The sequence below is a fragment of the Acipenser ruthenus genome, chromosome 7 (genome assembly GCF_902713425.1).
Source record: "Acipenser ruthenus chromosome 7, fAciRut3.2 maternal haplotype, whole genome shotgun sequence".
Taxonomy (NCBI): Eukaryota; Metazoa; Chordata; class Actinopteri; order Acipenseriformes; family Acipenseridae; genus Acipenser; species Acipenser ruthenus.
Genome location: NC_081195.1, coordinates 10,647,614 through 10,668,497, shown reverse-complemented (window position 1 = coordinate 10,668,497; position 20,884 = coordinate 10,647,614). Strand labels below are relative to the sequence as shown.

Genomic DNA, 20,884 nt, shown 5'->3' with positions numbered 1-20,884 from the left:
GGGAGGCGGCACATCCTCCCCCTTGACTTCCACCGGTGACTCTGGCAACAGTGGCTCCTCCCCTCTGGGCTCTGGAAGCGGCGGCTCCTCCCCTCTGGGCTCTGGTAGCGGCGGCTCCTCCCCTCTGGGCTCTGGAAGCGGCGGCTCCTCCCCTCTGGGCTCTGGAAGCGGCGGCTCCTCCCCTCTGGGCTCTGGAAGCGGCGGCTCCTCCCCTCTGGGCTCTGGAAGCGGCGGCATCTCCCCTCTGGGCTCTGGAAGCGTCGGCTCCTCCCCTCTGGGCTCTGGAGACTGCGGAGCTACGCTAGCCTGCTCCCATTCCAGGAGTAACCGCTCCAATTCGGTTGGCTCCCGCTCCTGTCTCTTCTGCGGTGCCAACCCCATCTCTCTCTCCCATCTCTCCAGCTGCTCCTTCTGAGCAGCGGCCTTTCTATTAATCTGCTCGATCAGGTACCATAAATCCATCTTTCTGGGTCGTAGGGGCGCCCACACTTTCTGACACCAAATGTAAAAGATTTGCACTCACTCGGGTTCGTTGCCCCTTTATAAATAGACCCAGCACACAGAAATTGATTTTAAGCGCGGGTGCGCTATTTTTAATAAACACAAAAATCAAACAAAACACACAAAATAAACACCTAGCTCTGTACGAGCACTAACTAACACACAGGAACACCCTGGCTAACACGGGACAGCTACACTGTTTCCCCGTTCCTTACAAAACACACTGGCTTTTTTACAGCACTTACTTTTTAGCTCATGACTGCCAGGAAGCAGAGCACACCTTTCTGCCTCCTTCTCCTCAGCAGCCTTGAGCAGACTAGCTGCCTCTCTTAAATACCCTGCACCTGGTTTTAATTTAACAATAGCTACCAGGTGCAGGGGATAATTAATAATAAAACAATTAACAAATCAATGAAACAATAAAGTAAAACAATTAAACTAAACAAATGTGCATTCTGCACATGTTTTCCACTCAGGGAGGCTTTAACCCCCTCCCTGCTGTGTTACATAACATATGGAAAATGAAGCACTTTCTCTAGGCTGGTGGTCATTGAATTTTTGGAGTGTACAGTTTATAATCCCTGGCTGTATGACTCTGTCACTGATTCTTACAATCCTTACTCTTAAGTATGAACTACTTTCACAGAAAGATGTAACAAAACACGTCACTCTCAGAGCTCTTCAAAGAGCTGATATTTCACATTGCAGCAATTATGTGTCTGTATGTCTGTAAGACTTAATGTGCTGGACAATAATCATCAAGTTACCTTAGTTCACTATAATTAATCATCATTATCATTAACGGCATAGCTCTGGGAGTTCTACCAGTTCTACCATTACAGTCATATTTGCCAAAGTAATGTTATTTAGAGTTAAATCAAACAGGTTCCTAATGACTCATTAATAATGTTAGCCAGTTGTGGACTGCACTACCCTAGTTTCAGCTCGATGAGGACGTTTATTTTAGTGCCAGTGATGGGTTAGAAGGGTAGTAACAGAGGCTTCAAAAGGAGAAAAGAGCTTATATTAAAACTGGACTGGTAACAAATCAAGATGGTGCATTAGGTCCTCTGAGACACGTGCAATTGGACGCATAACTGGACTTCATTTTAATACTGTTTCCTTATGGCAGAGGGGACCTTCTTGGAAATATTGGCCATGGTCTAGCTTTATTGTAGAGAGATGGAAGTCCTTGCTTGAGAGTCTTGAAGTGAAGCTACTAGGTTACACATTAAATTATCAGTAAGGTTAACTTACATTAATATATATATATATATATATATATATATATATATATATATATATATATATATATATATATATATATTATAATGTAGAATAATGTGGATAAAATGATGTATTCATGTAAAGAAAACATGTTGTTACTAAACAAAAATTGCAATGCTTAGCAAATAGCAAACAATAGTTTTTGACATTATTCATGGCTGCAGAATGTTTACTTTTTACTTGAAATTAGTTTTAAAATTTCAATATATGTTTTTTTAATGTAGTTTGCTCAATTCTTAATAAGACTGTCTCCAAATAACTGCTAAGTGGATCCATTAGATGTACATGATCCAGGTTGTGTTGGTAAGCCTGTCAGCACCTAATTCGTTATGAGGTGTATTTGCTTAACTTGCACTTACCAAACTTTAATTAGAGCCAGCTGCTATTTAATGATCATACAACATCTGCACCATCACCATGGAAAATAACATGCACTTTTAAAAATGTACTCTGCTTATTTAAAATCAGAGATCACAAATACAATATTATCTAGTTAATCTTTGTTAGCTCAAAGATGTCCCATTTGATGGAACGGTATTCATAGTGAATTGCTGGATGACATCTTATTTGGAATGCTGATCACTAGAATGGAGTGAATACTATGGAATACAGATATTTAAAAAAAAATCCTAGCATGTAAAAATGTGGCGAGTCAGCTGCATAAATGATTTAAACAATCTAGGATCTTTATTAGTTACCTGCAGTGTATTCACAAAAGTCAGACACAACCACTTTTTTTTGTTTTGCCAAGAAAATTGCACTCTGGCAGGAATAGGAAAACAAATAATGAGGAACCCTTTTCATCCTAACCCTAATGCCAGTATCCCATAGCTGCTTCGAATCGAAACATCTCCATGCTTTGGCGAGGCAGACGCCTCTGTTGCTGCGAGAGAAAGATGTCCCACTGAGTTGTTCTGACGGGAAAAATGTGTGGTACCCTTTAGATAGCGGAGTTAACTTTTTTTTCCTAGAGTATCAGCAGGTTAAAAAAAAAAACTCTGCAGAGCTCTGCCTATACCCCTAAGTCAAAGAAACACACCGTGTAATGACACATGTGCAATATGTTTTATAGAAAGAAATATCAAACTTAAAACCAAAAGGAATACAGGTGCATTAATAACAGGCAAATGAAAACCTGATGAATTACTGAGTATGGTCTAGGGATTTGAGTTCAGAAGCAGGAAGATGCAAGGCATCAGTAGAAACCTGCATGCTGCACCACTGCTGCTGCAGGCCCGATTTTATAGCTGTAAATGTTTTACCACCTATTCTTGGTATTGCATAAACACAGCTGTGCAATACTAAGAATGGGTGGAAAAGGGTTTAACAAAACCTATGGTAATACAGTACATTGTAGTTTAAACTGTGATTACATTTACTTTTTAAAAGCTTTTAGCACCACATTCCCTGTGTGACCTTGCTAACGAAACAAAAGACAATAATTATATATTTGTAAAAGTGCTTTAGTATTGTGTCAGTACCCTCCTATGATGAGCTATAAGCCTTGAAATATGAATTATGGATTATTTGTTATTGTATCTACTCATTTGCTGCAGTTTTGGTCTACATATACTGCACTTTTCTGTCATCCTTTGAGAGCTAAACTTATTGTAAAAATGCCTTCTTTCGATTAACTGTATAACATGCAAGCTAAAGCCTGGAAGCTCATATGGCCACCAATCATTAGCTGTGTTCATGGTAGAGCTCAGTTTATGTTTTCTATTTCTAAGTGAGAAATATGAGAATAGTGTTGACATACCAGCAATGTCGATTTTTGAACCCACATCACTACCCACAAGGTTTTTCCTTCATGTTATATTTTAAATGTCCAGTTTGTGGTGGTGGTGTCAATACTGTGGGTTATTGTTGAGTGCATTTCTCTGTGTTTGTTGATGTAGGGTTAGCAGGGGTCTGAGAGCCAGACAAACCTTTTGCACTTTTAGCACAAGAAGCAGTACCTGCATGTATTTTAGTTCTCAAATTTGGTCATTACACCACCAGTTTTCCTTCAATTTCTAATAGACCAATATCAATCTTGGAAGCACTGCAGGTACCAAATGACCCACACTCCAAGTTTGGCATATATGTAATATACTTGCTTTTTAAAAACGCTCCTGGCCTGAAGTAAGGCTGAGAAAGTCAACATAACTGTATATTCTGCCACTTAGGTCAACCACAACCTGGATTATGATGGTGCTTATTTGTTCATGTGGTTTTTACATGATAATAAAACACAATGCACAGTGACTTACAATACCATGCATCATGTGACTCATTCACTCGTGTTAAACAGTAGACAGTTTGGCATCTGGCAATTTTACAATTTCATCACCAGTCGCTTCTCTCTCTGTAAATGTGCATATTTAAGTGTCTCTTGACAAATAAAGTAAAAATAACATTTCAAGTTCACATTATTTCCAAAATGCAATGGGAAAGAACCTCTGAAACCTGTTGTGAACATGGAAAATGTCTGCAGGTATTCATAAGAGAATTAGTAGATTTTACTTGTTATTACATATACTACATGCTGAACTTGGGATTTCCTTTAAATACATAACCAATGATTAAAAAAGGTTAAAATAAATGTCTGCCACTAGAAACATATTAATAGGGTATTTAAGATGGTTTAAAAGTTCACTCACATTTACCATTTTGCAGTTGGCCCCAATAATTCACTTTTTATTTTCTTTATTTACCAATACATTTAATTACATTTTTTGTGGAATTAATTGGTTATTCCCTCTGCTTAATTTATGTAGCGTGAACAACTTTATTGTGTTTTTCCTTGTCCTTTTCAACATCATTGCACTATTCTCCAATAATGTTTGGACCTATTACTTTTTTCATACTGTTTGGAGTATAATTTAAATAAATGTCTTCAATAAAAGTATTCTTTCAATTGTATTCTTTGCTGGTTCACTTGATATATTGGTTTGCTATATGTCAGCAGTTACCACAAATCACTTACCACCTTCCTGGGACCTGGTTATACTAACATTTACAAAAACAAAAACATTTAAAATATAAATGCTGACACACAGGTTATGGATGTTATGTCAGTGCATACCTCAAGCAGTGAGAGTAGTACAGGAACACAATGTGAATCTATGAACTATTTACACAAATGGCTTTTTTCTCTGGGTTTTGAATTTAAGTACAAGTGAATATCCCTTCTTTTTCCGGTTCACTTCCAGCCCTGAAGCTGGTCGAATAGACATGAATAGAATCCTTGGGGCATCGTAAAAGTTTTGCTGTAGAGCACTAAAACTGTCAGACTGGATGTGTGCTGTTTGACAGACAAACATGTTGAAAGTCCAGTATATTTCAAAACATTCCTGAACATTCTTAATTCATGAAGCAGTGACACTATGGTGAAGATACTGTACATTCCGTTATAGTCTGCAAAAGTCTAGTTTCTGCCTGGCTATTCCAGTTTTGTTCATGTCTGTGTTTAAAAAAACATACACCCTCCAACACTCCACAAACCCATAAACTGAAGCATGCATTAGCCAAAATGTATGTCTACTTAATTTAGTCTCTTCTAATTAGGACAATGTGCAATGGAGTTGGAAAACACTGATTTGAACCTTTTTTTTATGAGTATCTTTACATTTAAATCAATTTCATGTTTTAATTTGGAAACTTCACAACCTGAGGTATATAATTTCAACACAGAACACTAAAATGTTCTCTCCATTTGATTGACAGTAAGCATTAGGAGGTCAACATGAGGTTACGCCTTAAATGATACATTTTCCCAGTGTCATATTGATGTGCAGTTTTATCATGTAAACAAAACAACGCCATAGATCAAAAGGGGAAAGGCCACTGCCCCACTCTTCAAGTCAACTGCTGGTTATCTGCTCTTTATTTTGCCTTCAAGACTCTTGCAGAAATGATTTAGATGAATGTTAACACAGGGTTTATTATTTATTTTTTCATACAACAATGAATTGGTATTGAAACATGACCTTTTCTTTCAATGCACCGTTTAATTGCAAGACATCCAGTCAAGAGACCGTTGAGGTTGGCTGAAAGCATTCAAGTCAGTTCCAGCAGCTGAGTATATTTTAATTTAACTTTGCTTTATTTTCCAATGTATATTAAAACCAAAAGTATCATAGAACTGAAGGCATTATTTTCAAGTCTTGCTAAAAATGTTAAACTAGCATATGCCTTTACACTTGTAACCTACCATGGAGGGGACCAATTACATTTTAATGGGAAATTTAACAATATTTCTACAAAATAAACACAAAACTTGTTCACCATTAATCCTGCATAAAAATCTTTAAATCTAGCCTGGACCATAACCATGCACACAAAAAAAATGTTAATAGGTTTTAAATGAACATTGTTTAGCTATCCAAATACTAAAAACATGTTCCTCTTTTTGCTCTGCAGCTGCATAAATATAAATGGGCTAACCCAGAGGGAATATACATTTCAATTACATTTACAAGCATACAAACAGCTAATTATTCTTAAACTCCCTGCTAAAGAAGTCGTCAGACTCAAATCATAAATCAGCTTCCTGAATGCTAGGAGATAATATTTAAAGTATCTGGATAAGATCTCGCTGCATTGTAAAAAAGCTTTTTCGGACAATAGCTTTTTTGGAAAAAACATACCTGTCTTGCATTTCAATAAATGAATAAAGGACTAGCAGGAAATGATATTGAACGATTTGAATACTGTATGTATTTAATGGCATCTCTGAGGTTTTTTGAGAAAGCAATATGAAAACACACCAGGGTGAAGTTACAAGTCTTCCACATCATTATTTACTGAACAGTGAATGAAATGCGGGCATTCTGTTTATGTTGTGTCTGTTTTAAACTTGATCATCACACTTGATCCAGCTTCTTTAGTATCTCTAATTTAAACTGATCTCTGTGACTTTTAGGCTTTGAGGTTGACATCTTTGAGTGGTACCACTTAAAATGTGTTTTTACTGCGGAAACATATAATTACATACAAAAGGGTTTGCATGTAAAGTAATCAAATACAGAAAGCTTTAAGAACTAAAATCTGGCTGAACAGCCCAGGCACTGTTCCTGGTAATGAAAACAATCCTTTGTTCTTTCTTAATAGTCATCTCAATTATTTTAAGATTAATGACACAGCATTTTTATACACCCAAAGGGGCTTGAATACTTTACTTTCTGTACATTTGGGTTGGGTGATTTATTAGCCATGTATTGCAATTTACAATAACAATTGTGAAAGCAGAATAAAACATGATCACAGTAAAGGACGGAAGTATGGCAAATCATTATACACTCTGGTAAACTCTGATAAATGCACAATAGACATAAGATAAGTAAGGGACATTGCAAAATGATCATACAAATTGTACATGCCATATGGGACTATCAATTATCAAAGTCAGAAATCCATACAGTACACTTATTTTGCCTAACCATCTTTGTGCCTTTTTTAGTTTCCATAATATTGCTTTCAGTAGTTCAGGACAAACCCCACTACGCTAGTGATGAGGTAAAAATAAAGTATTTTATTGATGCAGTATGCGAGGAATGAAACAAAATGAATTTGGCATTTCACCTATCTGGATTGGAGATCTCGTGCCTGGCAATCGGACGAGGCAGGAGACCCCCAAAATAATGTCCAGATAAGTCTCAATGTCACAGATAAGGAGTTAGAGTGAGATGGATTATTGATGCAGTATGCGAGGAATGAAACAAAACGAATCTGGCATTTCACCTGTCTGGATTGGAGATCTCGTGCCTGGCCATCGGACGAGGCAGGAGACCCCCAAAATAATGTCTAGATAAGTCTCAATGCCGCAGATAAGGAGTAGGGTGAGATGGATTACTGACTGATACCAGCTGCAGGTCTGATTGGCTGCCTGGCTGTTAAATGAGGCTGCTCTCCCCTCCCCCCCAAAAAGGGGGATCCGATGAGTAACTCAATATATTTATAGGGTTTTATTTCTTGTTTTTTTTTACCCACTCGAGAGAGATCAAAAAACGTTTAGCACGCAGGAGAGGAAAACAAAACCCTTAACCGACAAGGGAAATAAACCTCTGGGAATCTGAAACTAAGGACAGAGTGAATTAAGTGCTTTTCTGAGATCGGAAGCGTTAGTCCTGATGTACATCTGATATGCCTCAGACGAACACCACCCTAGCTGTTTAATTAGGTGGTCGGGGACTCCTTGGTGGGAAGCTGAAGAGGCTGCTCTGATTCTGAATGAATGACCTGAATATTTGTCTGCTGGGAAACCGCATCTGGACAAAATCTGACGAAGATGGTAAATGAACCAGTGGCGGGTGACAATAGTTTTCTTTTTGTTCAAAAAAAGGGGGTCCGTACTTGAAGCTCCCTGAAGAGTTCGGAGATGGAGGAAGGAGAAGAGGGATTCATAGGGACTTAAGTGAGAATTTCATTTGAAGTAAAATAGAGGGTGCCTTTGCCTTCTTGGTCAGTTTTACTTCTTTTTATGTTAAAAACCTGAAAAAGGCCAGTAGAAAAAGAGCTTCAAGAGTTTTGTTGAGTGAAACAGAGAGGTACCCGGATCTGAGAATGAAGATACACCGAGAAAGAATATCTGACGTGATAGGCAAACCAAAGAGAGAAGAAGGCGCTTCGGAGCGCTGGAGTCCTTTGAGGAGTAAGGAGAGAATAGGGCTGGGAGCACCAAGTATGAATTTATGAAAAAATTGAATGGCTGAAGCACCTACTTTGATGGAAGACACTTTTTTGTGACTGTCTGAAGGAACACGAAGAATGAGGTGATAATTGAGGTGGAGTAAGAGGGTAACTGAACATTGAAGGTAGCGTTGAAGTTTTTAAAACAGGTCCAGATAGACCAGTAAGTTTCAAGGGTGCGTGGCGAGATACCGTGAAGCAAAGTTTCCTATTGGGTGATTTACAGAAAAATGAGTCCTGAATAGGGAGGGGTTGGAGTGGGGAGAGTATCGGCTTCTGGAGCTAAGAGTCTGAATCTCTGAAAATCTAAACAAGAGAGAGAGTCAGCGATATTATTTAAATGACCTGGAACATGTTTTGCTGTTAATAAAAATTGGTTACAGACTGAGAACCAGGTAATTCTCCTGAGAATTTTCATAATTTGTGGAGAAGATGAACAACGTTTATTAATAAACGGCAGAGTTATCTGAATTAATTAATATGGACTTTTTTGACCATTCGGCGCCCCACAGAAAAACAGCTACGGCGATCGGCTATATCTCAAAAAGAGCAATTGAAAGATCAATTAAATTAAACTCCTGGGGCCAAGGAGCTGCAAACCATCTTCCTCTTAAATAGCCTCTGAACCCATAAGACGGGGAGGCGTCTATGAAAAGCAGCAAATCTTTGGTGGAAAGCATCACAGCCAAGGCTGGTATTGGCAGGAAGGAAACCCAGAGACAGAACTTGCAAGGTTTAAAGTGCTTTTGCACACTTTAATTAAAAAAATAATAAACAATAAACAAAACAAATAGGCACAATGGCCAAAACAAACAGTTTAAACAAAAAGACATATATTATATTATATACATTTTAAACACCGTGGTTGTAGACCGAGCCACTGCTTTCACACAATAAACACGGCTTCATAAACTCCCCTACACACCAACAATAATTATCTATATACATACAGCACTGCAAAACACACCTTCACCACTAACACCGACATTGATTCTCAACACTAATTCTAAACTAACACCTGTGATCACCATTTTATACACCTGTAGGTGGAGCCTAATTAATCATTTAATCATTTATTCAATTTTTGGCTCCAGCCACATTCCTGTGTGTTTTTGCAGGGAGAAATTTAACCTACTCCCTGCCACCCAATACTCCTCACACCTGTGCACCAGCAGGGCTTTCACCCTGCCACCCTGCCACACTGCCACACTGCCATGCTGCCACCCTGCCACACTGCCACACTGGTACATCATGATAATCTTCCATTAGAAACATAAATCCTCCATTGCTGCTTTGAAAATGAACATTGTACAGCACTGTTTACACAAGTGGTTTCAAAAACAGTTCTCTCAGATCATCAAAAAGCAAAATGTTTTTGCTTACATCCCCTTATAAAAAGCCCCCAAACTACCTCAATCAAAACTTTTCCCTTGGATGCCTATTCTTCCTGAGAGCAGCAAGTTGCTTTCACCTCTCTCAGTGGGTTTGACCCACGTTTTATCATTGTCCTGAGACCACCTCCCTTTGGTCTCGGCTCAACTCCTTTAAAGGGGCGTTGAGGCTATGTGAATGTGTTAGCACTGCACTTTCTGGCCTTTTAAACTGCCTCTAGTGCAACACAGGGGTGGTCAAATATGGTGTGTGAAGCCAACATAACAGATGTAGCAGCCTTAATAAAGTATGGCATATTATTCCAACCCCTGCAGCCTTTGAAAGTAAAACACTCTCATTTCTACTTCAGTCTTCACATAATGAAATGTAATAACCCACAGCAAATATGTGTTTATACACTTAATATATGTATCTAATATTAAAAACATACAATTTAATGGGGAGGAAACACCCCAGTTATGCCAACCACAACACAGGCACATCAATGCTTCATAACTGGTAGTTGAACATTGAGTTTGCAAGCTAGTTTCTAAATGCAATACCTACTGCATGTGTAGTTTATGCTGCCTGGATCTGTTTCCACTTTTTGTTTTGTAGCAGTATAGTGTCTAGTTACAAAGTATTTTTTTCTCCAAGTAAAAGTAAAATTGAGTATTACTGGGATATACTGAAAAAATGAATCAGGTCAAAAAAAACCCCAAACAACTATTAATCAAAATACAAATAAACCAAATATATTAACTGATGTAACTGATCTTACTTAATTGAGCACTGCCCACAGTGGCTCCCAAATCGTTTGACAGTGCTATGGTAAGTGTTTCTATTTATTAGTCCCACACCTGAATATACTTCACTATTATCTTTAAAATTCACAGACACTTGCTATGACTTTTTCCATTCCAGGCACTTTTCAAACCTTCATTTCTGGTGTGCTTGTGCTAGTTGACCTGTGTGTATATATATATATATATATATATATATATATATATATATTGTTTATTATTATTATTTTTATTGAAAGATTACTAGGGAGTTCACGTAGAGCCAGACAATTTTTAAATATCACAAATGAAAAAAAAAAAAAAAAAGTTTAGTCTGTAAAGCTGACTGTAGTAACAACTACAATGAGACACAGCTTCCTTAGCCTCCTGCTCATTAAACATGTTGCATGCCTAAAACACAGCATCGGTTTTGCTGCATTTTGACAGTCTTTTCAAACTAAAACCCTTAAATGGGATACTTCAAAGGAGCCGTATTGTGGAGCTCTATAAGTCACGAAAAGCCACCTGTCAGACAGCCCTGATTTACAGCAGACAGTTAAACATCAATCTGTGTGGCATTTACCATCCCCAGAAACAAATATTTAATCTGCGATACATTGAAACTATATGGTTCTTTTTTTATAGTTAAATGTCATTTTGTCTTCATTAATTTTATTGATAATGTAAAGCATCACACTGCCAGACCTGGAGGCATTGTCTCCTGCTGTGTCAACACTGGAGTTCTGTCAGCTTGCTTTATTATTTAACCCTTAGTTTAATGAAATCATTTTAAAAAGAATGTGTCTGCGGCTGGATATTGTCTAGTAACTACAGATTTAGTTCTTACACAAACTTTTGTCAGATCTACTTTTATTATAGCATATGAGGGGATCAGCCTCCCTTGAAGAACAGAATCAACTGGCCATCTAATGCTGGGAGGGGGTCCTTAAGAAATAATAAAAAAAAGTATTTATTGCTCTTTCTGTGATTGATGGATCAAAGGGTGCCTGCTGAGAGGCAAATTGGTGCTAAGTAGACAGCCTCCTGTGGATTACTAGTCTCTCCATCATGGTAAAACTTTAGGAACCTTGCACAGATAAGCTCTATCACAGAGTGACCGAGGCGCACATTTCATATGACCTTGATATGTTAATTATTTAAATTACAATCCTAATTCCACCAAACATCATTGCCTTAATTCATTGATTGATTTTCTTCTCCTAGAGAAATTGTTATTTTCACTGTGGCTTAAAAAATAACTGCAAGCCTCATCTTATTTTACCTCTAATTGGTTACAGTTCACAATAGCTTTCTTCACCCAAAGATTTAATTACAAATTAGTTTTTTTGAACCCCTCCCTTCATTATCGTTAGGCTAACACCACAGATCCAGGACACCTTTACATACTCAGTAGTGGTCCGGTCATCTTTCAGTGTAACCGCCTGCTACTTCCTGTTGCTGTGATGATGTATTACTGGAATCTAAATTCTGTCCAAAAACCTTTTTATGAATTTAGATTGAACTACCAGCTGGAAGATTAAAGGCACCTTTTATGGTCTTATTTTGCTGAAATAATTTACATAAGCTGTTTCATAATTTGCGAGTCTAATAAGAAACAATTAAAAAGGTACGGCTTCTGAAGTCCACCTAATGCTTTCTCACAGTTTTATTCTATTGTTTATTATATGTATTTCATCCTGGTGTAAAAAAGCTTTGGTAAACGGAAGCCTAAATCCAGACATCTGTTGCGAAACATTCATTTTAAATGGAAAAGTGAATTGCTGTACTGAGTGGCTGGAGACAGACAGAAAAAAATGTTAATATAAAACCACACTATATTCAGGAGTCCGATTTCCAGTGGTATAGATTGATATAGGGTCCACATCCATTTTTCATTGACTTCATACAATTCAGGAACAGAATAAAAGTCACTTCAAATTAAGTGAAAAGGATAACTCATCTAAGGGATCAATGTGGTCATTCTATCCAACGCCACAAATAGCCACTACTGGATTTTATTGGAGTATTTTACACTGGGGAATCAACCATCCATTTATCCCTTAAAATATGTGGTTAATGCCATCCAGGAGGATTATCCAGTGCTATATATAGGCTGATCACATCTAGTCCTTAGTTCTGTAGTATTAGTATGGGAGTAGTACTAAAAGAGATATTCCCGGGATAAACTATGTTTATTTATTTGCTTACTTGGCCATGAGGTGATTCCATTGACATTCACGGGGGTCCTCCTGAAAGACAGCAGGGTGCATCCTCAGCAGGGTTAAACAATAGCTGGTAGAAAGTAAAACGAAGGGTAAGAAACTGGCACTCATACTAAACAACGGCAAAGGCACATTTCTGATTGCATTCGGCAGTGTGGTGATTACACATTTCCTGTAGACATGTATCTTTAGATTCAGTGAGCAACTGGATTCCAAGGGGCTTGCTACCCAAACACTAAATCACCATGAAGCTAATCAAGACCAGAATGTAACTTTTTAGTTAATCAGATCCAGGTTTAAAAACAAAGTTTCAGTAAAGCTCTCATCTTGCACAGATGCTGGGTCAGTGCAGTACACTTCACATGTTGCACAACAATTGATTCTGAAGAATTCAATACAATATCAAAGGACGGTAATCTGTCCAAACCAAACAGCAAGATACAGTAATTACATTATTTAATTTCCGCATAGAATTAAAAATCATGAAATTATTTGCCTTTATAGAATGCAAATTTGCAGAGATGATAAAAAAGATGCTGCAGTTGTTTGCTTATACAAATACCAGCATACATATGGCATTCAAGAGGACCCAGTGAATCACAAATCATTAACATACAGGGAAAATAAACAGAGACGAAGAATAGAGCCCTGGGGACCACTATTTCTTAGTAATCCAAGCCCTTAGGAATGTTTGCTGATAGATGCAGTCTTAGATCTACCTGTTAGACGTGTTCTTGCAATCTAAAAGTTTTGTGTGTTGACTAATGAATTTATTTATCCTGCAAGAAACTGCTTCCTCAGTTAAGCCAGACACGCTCTGGGTTGCCATAAAAACTATTAAACAGCACCATGAGGAAACTAAAAGATTAGATTAGATACTTTTACAATCTATTAGTACTTCAAAATGAGTAGGGTAACACAGCAGATGGTCCTTACTGACAGACATGATTAAAATGTACCATTCCAATAACTTTTTAAGAATAACTATAGCACTTAAAAACATTGACTTGATAATTCTGTAGACATAGCTGTCCGGACCCCTGTGCTGCTGTTCTTACCATTCTCTACTGTTTCTACATTTTGTACTGCACATACTTACAGTAACATCATGTTTTGGCTAGCTACAGTCTACTTCATACCTGTATTTTGAATTGTATTCAATAAAAGCATTTTAGTGTACCTTAGTCTATGGTGTACAATATTTATTTATGCTCAGAATCCCATACCCCAGGCAGCAGTACTTAACTGTAATACCTCTATTACAGTTTAATTATTTCTTCACAGACATTTTGTTGTTTCTTTGCCAGAGTTACAATGAGAACATTTTCTTTAAGGGCAAGCACAACTGAATTTAAACAGTTGACACAGACACAACTTGTAAATAAATCCCAAGTGTCTCCTGGGAGACAGTTTAACAGCGAGAGGTCTAGTCAGCTATGTGCTGGCACTGATAACTTCCTCTGGGAGCATGTCACCTTTCATATCAGATCAGATCTGATTTTAGTTAACCAGCAGTGATAGAAACAGAGACCTTTAAGCTTCCCCCTTTTAGAATGTATTTTAATTTACAATTCGTAAGGTATGCCACTAGAAAAATTCCACAGACAAAAGGCCTCATACAAACATACACATGGTCCTTATCCCTGGATCCCATTCTAGGTCCAGCATTTTCTCTTTCGTTAACAATTTGTTTGGTTTACACAATGTTTTGGCTACCAGCCTTTCATGCTTTTAAAACTCTATTTTCTATCTTTTGGAAAACCATTGACTATTTTTGCAAACAAACCACATTTATTCTAGAATAAATATATATATATAATCAGACTTAAACATAAATTAATGGTAGGTATAAAACAACAACAACAAACAACATGGAAATATAACTTTTTAAAGTGTTTTAACACCATGCTACCAGAGGAGGGCGCTGGTTTCTTTGTTGTTTTTTTTTTTTTAAATAGAAACAATTAATTAATGAAGCATGGATTAGTTGATCACAACTCTAAGGGTGCATAGAGATAATGAAAAACATTTCATGTTGTTTAACTGGAATTCCACATTAATTAAATACATAATTCAATCAATCAATTAATAATATATAATAATGACCAGCCAAAAATATAATCAACTCAATTTACATAAACATTGTGAACTTTTCTTTAGTGCACCAGGTAAGCTGGGGGGGTCAAACTTGATTAACTCACATAGGTGTGGAGCTGTGAACTAGTTGCACAATATAAAGAAGCATCTACTTTCAAGTAATCAGGTTAAGCAACCTATACTATTTATGACTGACAGTTTTCCAAATTGTCTTAGTTAACATAGGTCCTTTGCTGAGGGGCCCAGCTTTTGCCCATGGTTTCTACGGATATACATTTGAGAAGAAACCTGCATTTTTTTTTGTCATAATTCCAATTAAAGATGTACTATAATCAAACACACTCAAATCAAATTCCCGGATGTCTCTTTACTCTAGTATAGCCTCCTGTGCAGTCTACTTCATTAGAAAGCAGGCTTTGTTGACCAGTTTGTTCAAAGTGTGTTTGTTTGCCTCCCTACTTGAAACCTGCTTGCCACAGTATCACTCTAGTAAGTCAAAACGGCACGTTTGTAATTCAAATCTTCCATCTCTGATAGCTCAGGAAGCAAAACAGAAATTAAACTAAATGATGAATTGTTTTTAAATGTGTCATCCCGAGTCTAGTTACACAAAGATTTGTTAATTTAAAAATAAAAACATCAGAGAAAAAGAGCAATGGCTAGATTTGAGGCATTTATAATGCTTTGTGAGTCACAGACGCATGAAGATACCCACTTAAGTGCACTTCTTGTTTGAAAAGCTCCTTATTTTAGTATTTAAACTGCTCTTTGTTTTGTCTTGGTCCGGTGGTCTTGTGGCACCTCTGAACCTTTATTTCAGCGTCAAGATTACTAAAGTACCTGAAGACCGACAAAGATGAGCCAATGGGTAGGCTTTTTTAAGATTCAGATTGCTGCCAGGATGAGGACTGTGTAAGATAGCGTGAGCTCCCACTTCAGAAAATACATTTAGAAAATCCCTCCGAAACTTGTGCATGAACCATTATACAATTTATTACAGGACATGTGTGCCATAGCATTACAGTCAACTATTAGTCGATTATTCCTAAAATGCCTGCAGTTTAAAATTTCAGGACCTCATGTAGTTTAAGGCTAGGTTCAATACCCTTGACTTTGTTGGGATCCCAGACTGGGGAGACAACCACATACTTCCCAGGGTCATAGCAGCCATGGTCTGGGAGGTGGTGCTCTTATCACTTGTGCTGTGTCACTTTATCAGGGTTTTATTATAGCTGGTGATACAACATTGACTTTATCATTTAATTAGCCAGTTCTACACTGTACTAATATGTTAAAGAATCACAAGACATACATTACTTAATAAAATTATGCTAGTGATGCTAAAAATTAAATAAAGATTTCTCAGTTTTCTGGTATTGATTTATATCTTCATAGAGGACTTCCAACATTTCAACCATCCTGCCTACCCCCAATCCCCACCAGCACCCTTCCCCCCTGCCCCCCCGCCCCTTACCCACACACAATGTTTGGTGTCACCTGGTAGTAACCCCCCACAGTGGTGACTTTTGACAACAGCCAAGCCATCAGATCAAACTGTATACAAAGGATTTCTTCTGAAGTTATGCAACTGCAAAGAGATGAAAAGAGGGAGCCTATTTTGGCATAACAGTGTCTTTGGGGATCATATTAAGTAGGGTGCAGAAATTCATTTTGTTTGATAGAATGCTAAGGTTTGGAATTAGTATTGAGAAAAGAACATATAAAAAAAAGGTAAATGAGTATCCTTTAATGTCCTGTGAGCTTCGGCATTGCCAAATGGAACCTTGTCATGGATCAAGCGCAATGACTGCTGATTTAGGCAGTAGTCCATTTTCAAACACAGCACCAGGGGCAGTTTTGTGGTAATAAACTGAAATAACAACTCTTGAGCGTTAGAAAATGATCTGGGATACAAAATATTAAAGTTGAACAACTGTGAAATGAATTTCAGTGGTCTAATAATCATGCTGACATTTGGAGTTCATCAGGATTAATTATCCACCGGATACATCCAGTCACTGAAAGACAACAAGATTTCAAATCAGTGCTGCTTTGTTTGCATTTGTAACGTTTGTCTCTTGGTGTCCTTTGCTTTTTAATTAAACTGATCAGTCGCTGTTTATATTGGCACCTCTTCCTGGCAAGGCGCTAACCAGTTCCCTCTCCCAGTTGTTTTTCTAATTCTCACAGTGCTTGGGTTGATGGCATATATATATATATATATATATATATATATATATATATATATATGTATATATATATATATATATATATATATATATATATATATATATATATATAAACATCAACAGTTATTTTGATAATTGTCTTGTGTGAGATTGCTGCAAAGGAATTGGGTTTGACGTGGTAAGGTAACTGTAAAATGTGTAAACCATAAAACTGTAACAAAAAGACTTCTGATTGGCTTTCGACATGTCAGGTAACTTTTGTTACTATAATAATACCATTCTGAAGATTCAGTACGGTGCATGCATTTCAGCATTTTACTGGAGGGCAAAAAAAAAAACAAAAAAAAACAGTTGTTCTATCAAAGGCTGTATTTTGCTTTAGTTTTAGCACAGACTGCTAAAAGTGGAGTAAACTAATTAAGACATGGATGTGTCTCACCGTACAATTTATGTTCTGTCTGTGTTTAATGTGCGGTTCAGCCATCTGTTCCGCAACTAAACTGGAGGCAGTATACAATGCTGTTGAATGTGAGGGTCAACCCAAATGCTAAATCTGAAGTAGCCAGAAGAACCTGAACAAAAGCACAGCCACACAGCCGCTTCTGCTTTGAAAGCGATTATTAAGACACAGCAGCAACCTATTCGGCTCCGATGGTTCACTGGATTTCCATTCTTGAGGTAATCTATGTGCATTCTATTTTAGCAATGTGGCTTTTATGAAATGAGTGCAACTATCCAGCTGAAGGCAGTCACAGGAGAGTGGAGCGTCACATGACACCATGCAGTAAGTATGTAGGAGTATGTAGAGGTCACTTTTTCTGTAAGCACCTACATCAAGGCAGAGAATGGAATGTGACTATATAGATTTTCTTGACAGGTTTTCCATTAGATTTGCATTTTGGGTTAAATACACTTAGGTAACATTCAGTTATCAGGAAAGCCAAAACTTGTGTTTCTTGTTTTGTGAGCGTACATATCATTTCTTAGGCAATCTCCTAATACTGCTGCTACTGTGTGAACATGATAGAGGTACAGTGCATTTGGCAGCAGAACAAAGTGTAGCTAGTATTTACAAGTACAGGTACACATTATTGAGCAATAATAGAGAATTATCCTATTGTGTCTTCTCTGGCACAGCTTGTGGGACTTACCATACATTGATTTATTTTTTTCTACCAATGTACCCAAAATCTAACCACAAACCAATGAATGAAATAGACATTATGTCATGACAAAACACACATACACACACACACATATATAATGTCTTTGACTTGGAAGGTATAGAATATATAGAAAATCTGAGGAAGGAAATGTAACAGTTGCTATACATTTTCTTGTGTTGTGAGGCATTTTCATTAACTGTTGTCAAGATGAGTTTGAATTTGAATAAAATGTCAACATCAATGTTGACCAAGTTCAAAGCGGTTTTACCTTTGCTTGACCCCCAGGTTGGGGGGCAAACAGTATTTTCAGTAGTTCAGGACAAATTTGTATTGAGTTTGGTAAACTCTTATTGATGATTGTGTGATGAATGTCTCAGAAAACAATTTAGCATTAAACTTGCCTGGTTTGAGGGTCCACCACCACCTGGCCATCTGGACAGTTCAGGAGACCCCCAAAATAGATTGTAACTAGAGAAGCTGCTGGGACGGAGATGGGAGGAGGTGGAGGGATGTGAATGAATCAAATGCAAGAGAGGGTTGAGTTATGTGGGTATTCATGTGATTTTGATAGGTTACATTGAATATGTAGGGGCCGTCCCTCCTCCTGAACTTTAGTTTTTAAACTTAATTTATTGTATTTTCTACAGAACCACCTAAACTGTGGGTTTATCGTTTCAGACTAACCAGGTTCTATTCCTATATATACTGTTTAATGGAATGCAGACATGCAAAAATGTGAGGTGACCTCTTAATTATTCAAGTCAAATGTCAAGTCAAGGGGGCTCCCGAGTGGCACGTCCGGTAAAGGCACTCAGGGAGTGCAGGATGCGCCATAGGTCGCAGGTTCAGGTCCAGGCTATTCCACTGCCGACCGGCAGGGGGCGGCGCACAATTGGCCAAGCGCCACCCGGGTGGGGAAGGCCTAGGTCGGTCAGGGTGTCCTCAGCTCACCGCGCACCAGCGACCTCTGTAGACTGGGCCTGCCTGTAAGCTACCCAGAGCTGCGTGGCCTTCCAACGCTGTAGCTCTGAGGTGGTTGCATGGTGGGCCCGCCGAGTGAAAACAAGCGGACAGCTGACGGCACACGTTTCAGAGGACATGTGTCCGTCTTCGTCCCTCCCAAGTCACCGCGGGGGTGGTAACGGTGAGCCGGGTTGAAATAAAAATAATTGAACATTTTAAATTGGGGAGAAAATAAGAAAAATTATTGGTGATTCCAAATTAAAAAAAAAAGGTGAAGTCAAAAGTTTGTAAGAGAGACAGACAAATGTTAAATGTTAAAAAGCAAAGCAAGCATAAAACATGTACTTGCAGAGAAGTATTTAATTGTTGTTCACCAATATTCTGCTCCGTGTGGGGCAGGCTTCTGACACTATTTCAATCTGGAATAATGACAATAAAAGTCACACCAGTCCTACTGAAGTTTTTTGTCTAAAGACTAAAATTCTTAAATGTTATCATTGAGGGGGCTATTTTTACATTTGTTTTAATTTCAACAACTGTTGATCATACTACCACCTTCCTATAACTGGTAAACCTATTCTATTACTACACCATAAGTGTTTACGTTATGAAGTTCTGTTATTTGTTTTTACTTTTACTCAGCTGGAACTTCCAACACTTCCAACTGAAAGAAATGAACTGAATGAACAACAGTTTCCTCTGCTGCTCCTGTTTCTACATCCATGACTTTTTAGACATCTGAACTTCATGACTCTGAATGATGTGTCTCAAGAAAAGCTGCAGCATACTGATGGACCGTGAAAGCATGTTTAATGTAATGCGTTATTTTTCTTGATTAAACTGTTTTCTACTACTTTGATTGCCATGCCAAGTAAAACTAAAGAAACTTCTAGTCAACAAGACAAATGTTTCGACAATGATTAGACATTAAAAAAGACACATGTCGAATTGTTTCTCAGAATAATAGACATACACTAGTGGTGGTTTAAAAAACAAACAGACAAACAAATAAAATATCATATTTTGTTTTCCAATTTTAAAATTGGCCACATGATCTGGAAAAGCATTATCATATACTGTCAACTTCAAGAGTACTTAACATTGTAAAGATGTTAAGACACAAATCCAAAGCAATTTCACATTTCTGGTACTGTAATGTGTCTGACACTGTATCAGTTGCCAGATTGAGACGTATGAAATCCATCATGACAAAAATGCTGATTTGCAGTATGAAACTTTTTCTTTTAAGAAAATGTAACCTTAAAATATTCTACTTACACTTGCACTTCTGAATATGAATCTATGGGTGAATGCATTATTGACAAAAAGAAAAAAATGACTGTCCAAATAAAACATGCACTAAGAATATTTTTAATCAGTTTCTGAATTTTCTTCTAGTACCAATACAAGGGACAGATTAACCAGTCATCATTTTAATACATGTAAATCCAACATAAATGATGTACCCAGAATTAATTTGCATTAAAACATAACCAAGAATGATGATTATCTTGCCAGATTGTCTGTGCATATTATATGTTTTAGATATAACAGAAGTCAGTTAATGAGAAGCATTGAAAATACGAAGGATCTATGTAAATACATTGGATAACCAACTTCTTTGAAAATAGGTA

The 20,884-nt window shown here is 37.5% G+C and overlaps 1 long non-coding RNA gene across 4 annotated transcripts in view; it reads left to right on the top strand.

The window, feature by feature from the left end:
- Positions 1–20,651, top strand: part of LOC131737441 (uncharacterized) — a 67,103-nt gene extending 46,452 nt beyond the window's left edge. For 2 of the 4 annotated variants that reach the window (XR_009329047.1, XR_009329049.1), the window contains exon 5: positions 19,893–20,650. This is a non-coding gene — a long non-coding RNA (uncharacterized LOC131737441). Of the gene's footprint in view, positions 1–17,824; positions 17,906–19,892 lie in introns of all 4 variants that reach the window. The other 2 variants (XR_009329048.1, XR_009329046.1) reach the window with 2 other exon arrangements.
- Positions 20,652–20,884: the final 233 nt, after the last annotated feature.